Source organism: Gopherus evgoodei, chromosome 1, assembly GCF_007399415.2.
Source record: "Gopherus evgoodei ecotype Sinaloan lineage chromosome 1, rGopEvg1_v1.p, whole genome shotgun sequence".
NCBI classification, from domain to species: Eukaryota; Metazoa; Chordata; order Testudines; family Testudinidae; genus Gopherus; species Gopherus evgoodei.
The window spans coordinates 339,568,580-339,581,457 of record NC_044322.1 but is presented as its reverse complement, the minus strand read 5'-3'; the positions used below and the strand labels follow the sequence as shown (position 1 = coordinate 339,581,457).

Sequence of the window (12,878 nt, the reverse complement as noted above, 5' to 3'; positions counted from 1 at the left end):
TCTGAGCCTTAATCAGTGGTGGGGAATTCACACAGGCCAGGGCTTTATAAAGCCGTGCACAAGCGTCCAGGGAGCTTTGCGAACAGGGGCTGCTAACAGGGAGTTTCCCAAGGGAGTGGGAAGGGAGCAGGGGTCCCTTGTTGGTTCTATCTGTTCCCCCTTTATTCCCCTTAAAACTTATAAACCAAACTATATTCAAAACTTCTTGCTTTAAACAACTCTTTCGTTAACTAGGAGACAATGCAGGCAGAAGCCCAACTGCATAGTGGGGGCTATCCAGTTTATTGCACTGAATGTAGCATGTATGATTACCTGCCCAGTAGGCGGATGGTGTATGTGTGCAGTCGGTGCAAGGAGCTCCTGGCCCTCAGAGACCACGTACGGACTTTGGAGGCCAGGACGGTGGAACTGGAGGAACTAAGAGAGGCAGAGAGGTATGTTGATGAGGCTTTCCGGGACACTGTAGAATTGTCCCACCTCCGGTCAAACAGCCCCTGCGCTGTTGAGGAGGATGAAAGGCCCAGGGAAGCAGAGCAGTCAATGGGAGCAGAGGGAAACCTTCCCATAGTTGGGACCCTCCTTCCAGATGGTGCTGGGGTTGCCTCTCGCACTGAGGTTACCTCTCTGGGGGAGGGAACTCCAGTTGCTAGGAAAAGGCAGGTGTTAGTAATGGGAGATTCGATCATTAGAAACGTAGATAGCTGAGTTTGTGATGACCGAGAGAACCGTATGGTGACTTGCCTACCTGGTGCGAAGGTTGCGAATCTCTTGAGGCATCTCGATAGACTTTTATGTAGTGCTGGGGAGGAGCCGGTGGTTGTGGTACATGTAGGTACCAATGACATAGGGAAGGGTAGGAGAGATGTCCTGGAAGCCAAATTTAGGCTGCTAGGGAGGAGACTGAAATCCAGGACCTCTATGGTGGCATTCTCAGAAATGCTCCCAGTTCCACGCGCAGGGCCAGGTAGACAGGCAGAGCTTCAGACTCTCAATGCGTGGATGAGACGATGGTTTACATTCATTAGGAACTGGGGAAACTTTTGGGATGGGGGGAGCCTATACAGGAGAGATGGGCTCCACCTAAACCAGAGTGGAGCCAGACTGCTGGCACTAAACATTAAAAAGGTTGTAGAGCAGTTTTTAAACTAGGAGATGGGGGAAAGCCGACTGCTGCAGAGGAGCATGTGAATCGGACACAGACTTCTCTTAGGAGAGAGTCTAATGATAGAGAATCTCCAGGTTATAGTCAGGAGCAGAGGATGGAAGAGGATAATGTAAGGGCCAGATCAGATGATAAACAGTCACATAAAAAAGAATCTGACACATCAGAAAAGGGCAGACAAATAAACAGGGACAAGTTTTTAAAGTGCTTGTACACAAATGCTAGAAGTCTAAATAATAAGATGGGTGAACTAGAGTGCCTGGTGATAAAGGAGGATATTGATATAATAGGTATCACAGAAACCTGGTGGAGTGAGGACAATCAATCGGACATAATCATCCTAGGTACAAAATATATTCAGAAGGACAGAACAGGTCGTGCAGGCGGAGAGTGGCACTATATGTGAAAGAAAATGTAGATTCAAATGAAGTAAAAATCTTAAGTGAATCCACATGTTCCGTAGAATCTCTATGGATAGAAATTTCATGCTCTAATAAGAATATAACATTAGGGATCTAATATTGACCACCTGACCAGGACAGTAATAGTAATGATGAAATGCTAAGGGAATTTAGAGAGGCTATCAAAATTAAGAACCCAATAATAGTGGGGGATTTCAATTATACCCATATTGACTGGGAAAATTTCACTTCAGGACGAAATGCAGAGATAAAACTTCTCGATACTTTAAATGATTGCTTCATGGAGCAGCTGGTATGGGAACCTGCAAGGGGAGAGGCAAATTTAGATTTAATCCTGAGTGGAGCGCAGGATCTGGTCCAAGAGGTAACTATAGCAGGACCGCTTGGAAATAGTGACCCTAATACAATAGCATTCAACATCCCTGTGGTGGGAAGAACATCTCAACAGCCCAACACTGTGGCATTTAATTTCAAAAGGGGGAACTATGCAAAAATGAGAGGGTTAGTTAAACAGAAGTTAAAAGATACAGTGACTAAAGTGAAATCCCTGCAAGCTGCATGGCGCTTTTTAAAGACATAAAGACATAATAGAGGCCCAACTTCAATGTATACCCCAAATTAAGAAACACAGTAAAAGAACTAAAAAAGAGCCACTGTGGCTTAACAACTATGTAAAAGAAGCAGTGAGAGATAAAAAGACTTCCTTTAAAAAGTAGAAGTCAAATCCTAGTGAGGCAAATAGAAAGGAGTATAAACACTGCCAAATTAAGTGCAAGAGTGTAATAAGAAAAGCCAAAGAGGAGTTTGAAGAACGGCTAGCCAAAAACTCCAAAGGTAATAACAAAATGTTTTTTAAGTACATCAGAAGCAGGAAGCCTGCTAAATAACCAGTGGGGCCCCTTGATGATCGAGATACAAAAGGAGCGCTTAAAGACGATAAAGTCATAGACTCATAGACTCATAGACTCTAGGACTGGAAGGGACCTCGAGAGGTCATCGAGTCCAGTCCCCTGCCCTCATGGCAGGACCAAATACTGTCTAGACCATCCCTGATAGACATTTATCTAACCTACTCTTAAATATCTCCAGCGATGGAGATTCCACAACTTCCCTAGGCAATCTATTCCAGTGTTTAACTACCCTGACAGTAAGGAACTTTTTCCTAATGTCCAACCTAAATCTCCCTTGCTGCAGTTTAAGCCCATTGCTTCTTGTTCTGTCATTGGAGGCTAAGGTGAACAAGTTTTCTCCCTCCTCCTGATGACAACCTTTTAGATACCTGAAAACTGCTATCATGTCCCCTCTCAGTCTTCTCTTTTCCAAACTAAACAAACCCAATTCCTTCAGCCTTCCTTCATAGGTCATGTTCTCAAGACCTTTAATCATTCTTGTTGCTCTTCTCTGGACCCTCTCCAATTTCTCCACATCTTTCTTGAAATGCGGTGCCCAGAACTGGACACAATACTCCAGTTGAGGCCTAACCAGCGCAGAGTAAAGCGGAAGAATGACTTCTCGTGTCTTGTTTACAACACACCTGTTAATGCATCCCAGAATCATGTTTGCTTTTTTTGCAACAGTATCACACTGTTCACTCATATTAAGCTTGTGGTCCACTATGACCCCTAGATCTCTTTCTACCATACTCCTTCCTAGACAGTCTCTTCCCATTCTGTATGTGTGAAACTGATTGTTCCTTCCTAAGTGGAGCACTTTGCATTTATCTTTATTGAACTTCATCCTGTTTACCTCAGACCATTTCTCCAATTTGTCCAGATCATTTTGAATTTTGACCCTGTCCTCCAGAGCAGTTGCAATCCCTCCCAGTTTGGTATCGTCCGCAAACTTAATAAGCGTACTTTCTATGCCAACATCTAAATCGTTGATGAAGATATTGAACAGAACCGGTCCCAAAACAGACCCCTGCGGAACCCCACTTGTTATACCTTACCAGCAGGATTGGGAGCCATTAACAACTACTCTCTGAGTACGGTTATCCAGCCAGTTATGCACCCACCTTATAGTAGCCCCATCTAAATTGTACTTTCCTAGCTTATCTATAAGAATATCATGTGAAACTGTATCAAATGCCTTACTAAAGTCTAGGTATATCACATCCACCGCTTCTCCCTTATCCACAAGGCTCGTTATCCTATCAAAGAACATTATCAGATTAGTTTGACACGATTTGTTCTTTACAAATCCATGCTGGCTATTCCCTATCACCTTACCGCCTTCCAAGTGTTTGCAGATGATTTCTTTGATTACCTGCTCCATTATCTTCCCTGGCACAGAAGTTAAACTAACTGGTCTGTAGTTTCCTGGGTTGTTTTTATTTCCCTTTTTATAGATGGGAACTATATTTGCCCCCTTCCAGTCTTCTGGAATCTCCCCCGTCTCCCATGATTTCCCAAAGATAATAGCTAGAGGCTCAGATACCTCTTCCATTAACTCCTTGAGTATTCTAGGATGCATTCCATCAGGCCCTGGTGACTTGCAGGCATCTAACTTTTCTAAGTGATTATTTACTTGCTCTTTCCTTATTTTCTCTTCTAAACCTACCCTCTTCCCGTAAGCATTCACTATACTAGACATTCCTTCAGACTTCTCAGTGAAGACCGAAACAAAGAAGTCATTAAGCATCTCTGCCATTTCCAAGTCTCCCGTTACTGTTACCCCCTCCTCATTGAGCAGTGGGCCTACCCTGTCCTTAGACTTCCTCTTGCTTCTAATGTATTGATAAAAAGTCTTCTTGTTTCCCTTTATTCCCATAGCTAGTTTGAGTTCATTTGTGCCTTTGCTTTTCTAATCTTGCCTCTGCATTCCTGTGTTATTTGCCTATATTCATCCTTCGTGATCTGACCTAGTTTCCATTTTTTATATGACGCCTTTTTATTTTGTAGGTCACGCAAGATCTCAAGGGTAAGCCAAGGTGGTCTTTTGCCACATTTTCTATCTTTCCTAACCATCGGAATAACTTGCTTTTGGGCCCTTAATAGCGTCCCTTTGAAAAACTGCCAACTTTCCTCAGTTGTTTTTCCCCTCAGTCTTAATTCCCATGGGACCTTGCCTATCAGCTCTCTGAGCTTACCAAAATCCGCCTTCCTGAAATCCATTGTCTCTATTCTGCTGTACTCCCTTCTACCTTTCCTTAGAATTGCAAATTCTATGATTTCATGATCACTTTCACCCAAGCTTCCTTCTACTTTTAAATTCTCAACAAGTTCCTCCCTATTGGTTAAAATCAAGTCTAGAACAGCTTCCCCCCAGTAGCTTTTTCAACTTTCTGAAATAAAAAGTTGACTGCAATGCAGTCCAGGAACTTATTGGATAGTCTGTGCCCCGCCGTGTTATTTTCCCAACATATATCTGGATAGTTGAAGTCCCCCATCACCACCAAATCTTGGGCTTTGGATGATTTTGTTAGTTGTTTGAAAAAAGCCTCATCCACCTCTTCCGCCTGATTAGGTGGCCTGTAGTAGACTCCCAGCACGACATCACCTGTGTTTTTTACCCCTTTTAGCCTAACCCAGAGACTCTCCACCCTTCCGTCTCCTATGTCCATCTCCACCTCAGTCCAAGTGTGTACATTTTTAATATATAAGGCAACACCTCCTCCCTTTTTCCCCTGTCTATCCTTCCTGAGCAAACTATACCCATCCACACCAACATTCCAGTCGTGTGTATTATCCCATCAAGTTTCAGTAATGCCAATAATGTCATAGTTGTATTTATTTATTAGCACTTCCAGTTCTTCCTGCTTATTACCCATACTTCTTGCATTTGTATAAAGGCATCTAAGATACTGGTTTGATCTTGCCTCCCAGCTTTGCCCTGACCCTCCTTCCTCTCTGCCATTATAGCCCGTGCTCCCTCCTGTTTCCAACCCATCTCCCAGGTCTTGTTCCCCACTTACCTGTGGGCTTTGCTCACCTGTCCCCGTCGAACCTAGTTTAAAGCCCTCCTTACTAGGTTAGCCAGTCTGTGCGCAAATAAGGCCTTTCCCCGCTTCGAAAGGTGAACGCCATCTGTTCCTAGCAGTCCTTCCTCAAATAGCATCCCGTGGTCGAGGAAGCCAAAGCCCTCCTGGCGACACCATCTTCGCAGCCAGGCATTCACCTCCACGATGCATCTGTTTCTGCCAGGACCCCTACATTGAACAGGAAGAATCGAAGAGAATACCACCTGCGCTCCAAACTCCTTAACCCGTACTCCCAGAGCCCTGTAGTCACTCTTGATCTGCTCAGCGTCACACCTCGCAGTATCATTTGTGCCCACATGGATGAGTAGCATGGGATAGTAGTCAGAAGGCCGGATAATCCTCGACAAAGCCTCTGTAACATCTCGGATACGGGCCCCTGGCAGGCAGCATACCTCCCGGGATGAACGGTCAGGGCGACAGATGGGTGTCTCCGTCCCCCTCAGCAGAGAGTCTTCAACCACCACTACCCTACGTTTCTTATCAGTGGTGGCAGCAGACCTCCCAGCCTTAGGGGTACGAGGCTTCACCCCCTTAACTGTTGGGGGTGATTTCTTCTCTCCTGTATCAAGAAGAGCATAATGGTTATCTTTTACCACAACAGAAGGGTTCGCAGCAGCGGTGGAGCACTGCCTGCTGCTAGAAGTAACCAGCTGGCTGTGTCCACCCTGAGCCTCCTCCTCCACTGGTGTGTCAGATACACCCTCAGGCGTCTCCTCCTTCACTGGAGTGTCAGTAGTCCTGTCAACTGGGACAGCACCATCAGCTGTCTCCACATGGATACGGTCCAGGAATTGCTCATGGACATAGATGTTCCTCAGCCTGGCCACCTCCTCCTGTAGCTCTCCCACCTGCTGCCTGAGAGATTCCACCAGTAGGCACCTTTCACATTGGATGCCACCCCCAGCCTGGATATCAGTAAGTGGAAATTGCAAATTACAGTCTTTGCAAGCCCACACCAGAATCTGGGTAAAAGCATCCATGCTTTGGTGCTCTTTGGTGTCATTGCGGAGAAACTTTGCTTCAGTCTTCACGGCTGAGGATGTTAGTGAGATTCCCAAACCTGAGCTTTTGTAGGTGACAAATCTGAGGAACTGTCACAGATTGAAGTGTCACTAGAGGAGGTTTTGGAATTAATTGATAAACTCAACATTAACAAGTCACTGGGACTAGATGGCATTCACCCAAGAGTTCTGAAAGAACTCAAATGTGAAGTTGCGAAACTATTAACTAAGGTTTGTAACCTGTCCTTTAAATCGGCTTGGGTACCCAATGACTGGAAGTTAGCTAATGTAACACCAATATTTAAAAAGGGCTCTAGAGGTGATCCCGGCAATTACAGACCGGTAAGTCTAACGTCAGTACTGGGCAAATTAGTTGAAAGAATAGTAAAGAATAAAATTGTCAGACACATAGAAAAACAAAGTGTTGAGCGATAGTCAACATGGTTTCTGTAAAGGGAAATCATGTCTTACTAATCTATTAGAGTTCTTTGAAGAGGTCAACAAACATGTGGACAAGGGGGATCTAGTGAACATAGTATACTTAAATTTCCAGAAAGCCTTTGACAAGGTCCCTCACCAAAGGCTGTTACGTAAATTAAGCTGTCATGGGATAAAAAGAAAGGTCCTTTCATGGATTGAGAACTGGTTAAAAGACAGGGAACAAAGGGTAGGAATTAATGGTAAATTCTCTGAATGGAGAGGGGTAACTAGTAGTGTTCCCCAAGGGTCAATCTTACGACCAGTCCTATTCAATTGACCTAAACGATGCTTACTTTCATATCACCATCTACCCATTGTACAGACAGTTTCTCAGATTCACTCTGAGTCAAGAACATTTTCAATACAAGGTGTTCATATTTGGTCTGTTGCAGGGATCGGCAACCTTTGGCACGCAGCCCATCAGGGAAATCTGCGGGTGGGCTGGGACGGTTTGTTTACCTGCAGTGTTTGCAGTTTCAGTCAATCGCAGTTCCCACTGGCAGCGGTTCGCTGTTTCAGGCCAATGGGGGCTGCAGGAAGTGGCGGCCAGCACATCCCTCAGCCCACACCGCTTCCCACAGCCCCCATTGGCCTGGAACGGCAAACCGTTGCCAGTGGGAGCTGCCATCAGCCAAACTTGCAGATGCTGCTGGTAAACAAACTGTCCCGGCCTGCCAGTGGATTCAGGGCTGGCTTTAGGTCAATTTCCCCCAATTCCCGTGAATCGGGCCCTGCGCCTAAGAGGGCCCCGCAGTGTCCTGAAGAGGGGCCCCACAAGATAAAGCCCCGGAAGACAACTGCTGCGGAGGAAGGACTCTCTGCTGAAGTGCCGCTGGAAACAGCGGCAACCGATTGAGCTTCCGCCAAATTGCTGCCGCCAAATTGCTGCCGCTGTCTTCGATGGCAGCTCAATCGCTGCTGCTGTCTTCGGCGGCATTTTAGCGGCAGCTCTTTTGAATCGGGCCTGAGCGGATTTCCCTGTTGGGCCATGTGCCAAAGGTTGCTGATCATCTGCACCCAGCGTGTTCTTGAAAGTCCCTGCTATGGTAGTACCACACCTTTGCAAACTAGGAATTATGATACCCCCGTATCTAGATGATTGCCTGCTCAAAGCACTTTCTTTCAATGATGCTGTGAGTTCCATACAAAAGACTATGGATATATTCCTACAGCTGGGGCTACAACTAAATGTCCAAAAGTCCACTTTAACCCCAGTACAACATCTGGAATTCGTAGTGGCCTCCCTTGATGCAGTAGAAGCCAAAGCCTTTCCTCCCATCGCACAGTTTCAATATCTTAACCAACTTAATCTTGACAGTTGAGGCCAGCCCTTAGACTTTGAACAGAAACCGTCTTCAACTATTGGGCACATTGTGGCAGGTACCTTTGTAATAACTCATGTGAAACTCCACATACATTGCCTTCAGGGATGGCTCAGAACGATATATGTTCCAAGCAGACACAGTTTAAATAAACTTCTGTTGATGCCCTCGATGGTCAAAAACTCACTTGGCTGATGGAATGATCCTCACAATATCTGCACCGGGGCTCTCTTCACTCAGCCACTCCCATCATTAATACGGATGACAGGTGCATACCTATTGGGATCGGGAGCTCTCCTGGACACCCACACCATTCGAGGCAAATGGTCCCCTTTTGAATCCACACTGCATATTAACTTACTGGAGCTCAAAGAACTCAGGAATGCCTGCTTACCTTTCCTACCACTGATCAGAGGCAAGCATATAAAGATTGTGACAGACAATTTCTCTTGTATATTTTACATAAATTGCCAGGAAGGAGCAAGATCACTTTCCCTTTGTTCTGAGGCAGAGGAACTCTTCAATTGGTGCATTCGTCACCACATGAACATCTCAGCAGCCTACCTCCTGGGCATACAGAACGTTACAGTGGATATTCTTAGCAGAAATTTTTCCCTTGATCACAAATGGGAAATAGGCCCTTCCATTGTTTACAACCTATTTATACACTGGGGAGTCCCAAATATAGACTTATTTGCCACAGCTAGAAACTGGAAATGCTACTAGTTCTGCTCCGGGGCTGGTCTGGGTCATCACTTTCTTGGAGATGTCTTTCTCCTCCAATGGAACAGAAGTCTCTTGTATACATTTCCACCAGTTCCTCTAATATCCAAGGTTCAGCTCAAGATAAGAAAAGAAAGGGCCAGGTTATTCTTATAGTTCCACTATGGCAAGACAGACATGGTTTCCAGATCTTATTCAATTGGTGATTTGTGTGCCAATCACTCTCTTTCCCATGCCTCACCTCCTCTGTCAGGAATCCACACAGATCCACCACCCCAATCTGCAGGGTCTCTGCCTTAAGGCATGGCTCCTCGATGGTTCCAAAGCTAAATGAACTGCTTTGAGGATGTATAGGCGGTGCTGTTACTCCTCACTGATACTACTCCTCACACGTACATTCAGAAGTGGAAGAGATTCCAACTCTGGTGTGATTCAAAACATGTTACCTCTACACCATCTCCATTACCACTAGTGCTAGATTACATCCTAGAGCTAAAAAAGTCAGGATTATCTCTAAGTTCCGTAAAGGTGCATCTTGCAGCTATCACTGCCTTCCCTCATAAAAGATAGATGGTTATTCTGTGTTTGTTCATGCTACAACAAAGAGGTTTTTCTAGGGTATGGGTAAGCTCTTTCCACAAATCAGATGTCCTATGTTAGCATGGGTCCTCAACTGCCTTACAAGGCCTCCCTTTGAATTTATGGCCGCTTGCTCTCTTCTGTACCTCTGTTAAAAAAAAAAAAGGAATTCCTAGTGCCCATCGCATCTGCTTGGAGACTGAGAGAGAGAAATGGGCTCTAATGGCATATACCCCCCTTTACAATCCTTTTCAGAAACAAGGTTACATTATGACCACAACCAAAATTCCTACCAAAAATACCTTTGGACTTCTTTATAAATCAGCTTATCCACCTCCCAGCTTTTGTACCCAAACCACACTGGGACAAAGGGAAGCAACAGTGCACACACCTGAGGTCAGGAGAACATTAGCCTTCTATTTGGATGGGACTACACCTTTCAGAAAATCTCCCAGACTATTTCTCTCCATTGCAGACAAATCTAAGGGATCCCCATTCTCTAAGCAAGGATGGATATCGGACTGCATTACCTATTGCTATTGCACTCATGACCTTCAACTTCGTTTTAGAGTATGAACTCACACCCTCAGATCCCTCTCCACTCCCATAGCCTTCCTCAAGATCAGAGAAAATGCAGAGCAGGGACTTGGACATCTTCTCATACATTTGCTGAACATTATGCAGTCACTCACTGTAGTAGGAAGAGAGCCTGAGATATAAGACCTTGTATCAGAGGCCTGGCCTGAGGCCTTAGCTAAAGTAGTGGTCAAAAGTTTGCTAATATAAAGCAAAGTCAGCAAGAGACTGACTGTAAGCAGGAGCCAGGCTCTGTCTGCGTACACGCTCAGAGAGCCTGTCAAGAACAGGGCTGGTATTGCACAAAAACACACATTCCTAAGAGAGGCTAGGCATAGGACACTCATGCAAACACATTCCAGAAGGATGGTACCAGAATACCCCAGTACCAAGTATGGTACAACCCCCCACTCCCAAATATAACAGGAACACATTGGCTTCTCTTAAAGATAAGGTCAGGATGACATTATAATGGATAGAGATGTTTTGATTGAACCAATATGTGCCATATAAACGGGTGGTAACAACCCATGTCAAGGGACAGTAACTAACTATGTCAGAGGGGCAATATGTAACTTGTTTGTATTGGTGTATCAAGAGGTATTTCAGAGGGACTATCTTTGGTCAGCCTAGGGGAGGAATGGAAAGTCCTGCCACTCCATTGTCACAGGCATACATGAGTTAGTGTAACTGTAGACATTGATCCAGGGCGCTGGGACCATGGTTCATCGACAATAAACCTGGCTTGTTCCTTCATACTTTAACGGATCTTGTGATCATTGGGTGGTTCGCTTGGAGCTGGCTGTGCCAGGTGTCTGTGCAGAGCTGGGACCAGGGCTGGCTTTAGGAAGTGCAGGGCCCAATTCGAACAGTTTTGATGGGGCCCCAGCAGGGATAACTTAACAAAAAAAAACCCCACATGTAAAAAAACATGTGGGGCTTGTACTCACCAGGCGGTGCTCCAAGTCTTCAGCAGCACTTCGGCGGCAGGTCTTTCACTCGCTCCAGGTCTTCGGTGGCACTGAAGGACCTGCCACCGAAGTGCCGCCGAAGACCCAGAGCAAGCAAAGGACCTGCCACTGAAGTGCTGCTGAAGACCGTGAGCGCCAGCAGGTGAGTAAAAATTAAAAAGGCGCCTCTAGCCAGGGAAGAGATTCTTACTGGGCGCAGGGCCCGATTCGGGGGAATTGGTGGAATAGGCCTAAAGCTGGCCCTGGCTGGGATAGCACACAGGGAGAACACACACACAACCAAACATCTAACAACACTCACAACTCAGCATCTGATGCCATATTTAGCTCCACTGTATTATCTTCAATATTGAATTTGATTCCAAAGCCCCACCCCTCTACTAGGGGGCACTGCTGTAGTGTCAACTAGAGTGAAGCACCCATAGGGACACCACTCGAAGAAGAAGGGGTTACTCACCTAGTGTAGTAACTGTGGTTCTTGAAGATGTGTGTCCCTGTGGGTTCTCTTCTACCTGCCCTGCTCTCATCTGCTTCGGAGTTCTTATCAATGAGTTCTGTGGAAGAGAAGAAACTGAGGACAATTCACCTGTGCAGTGCAATATAGCACTAAGGCAGAGCATGAGAAAGGGAGCATGCATGTGCGGGACAAATGCGGGATCTAAAAATCTCCGATCTGAGGCGCAGGGACATGAATACACTTAGAGTAGAGCATCCATAAGGACACACATCTCGCAGAACTACAGTTATTGCACAAGGTGAGGAAACCTTTCTTAATCTTAACCACAGGTTTAGGCAGGATTGAGTGAATCTTTCCTCTTCTCAGGTAGATAACATTTGTTATATCTAACTATCCATTTTCCTGAACATACTACCTTATTTGTGTGGACAATTGCCAATACATATTTACACATGGACTCAAGCCTCTGCTTCTTTAAAACTTGGCCCTCTAGTGGGCAGAAGTAATAGGAGGCCTGAATCATTTGACCTAAGCCAGGGAAAGTGGATATTAAAAGAAAGAAGAAGAAGGAGATAATATGAAAGGGAAGAAAAAAACAGAAAGAGGACAGTCAGTTTTTTTTGCCATTTAAATGCTTCCAGATTGTACTTTCACTTTTGGTTCGAAAACAATAAAATTCCCTGGAGGAGCTTCAGGCACTTAGAACAAATAAGAGCTATAAAACTTCCAGATAAGTTTATCTGCTTTCATAGCCTCTCTGCATGGTAAAAAGCTGCTTTATTCTTTTCTTGCATTGTGCTTGGATAACTTTAAATGTGTTCAATAGATGTATAGAAATAGTTTGCTTTGCTTTAGTAATATATATGGTTTATTGTTGAACACATAATTAGCTGAAACTTTTGGATGGAATTGGCTATATGATCTGGAAGCTTGCAAAACTTCCTTTTTTGGCAGTTTTGCTGCATTACATTTCTTATGTAACATAGAGAATCACTGTTAAGACATTAATCCTTTTGCATGGCAAAGGTATAATAGTGAATCTTTTATCCTGAACTTTTCCTGAAAGAAAGTGCAGAATATATGAAAGGGTCTTTTTATTCTCACATATAGTTATCTTTTTATTTTAGGCAGTTTTATTATAATTGAAATATAGTTTCCTTTATAGTTTGGCAAGTTGCCTGAAGAAGAGTACACTTCTGAGAGAGT

General features: G+C 44.8%; 1 protein-coding gene across 2 annotated transcripts in view; it reads left to right on the top strand.

Annotated features, from left to right (window-relative positions):
• Positions 1–12,878, top strand: part of PRKAR2B (protein kinase cAMP-dependent type II regulatory subunit beta) — a 200,006-nt gene that overhangs the window by 107,564 nt on the left and 79,564 nt on the right. The gene's annotated exons all lie outside the window — the stretch shown is intronic.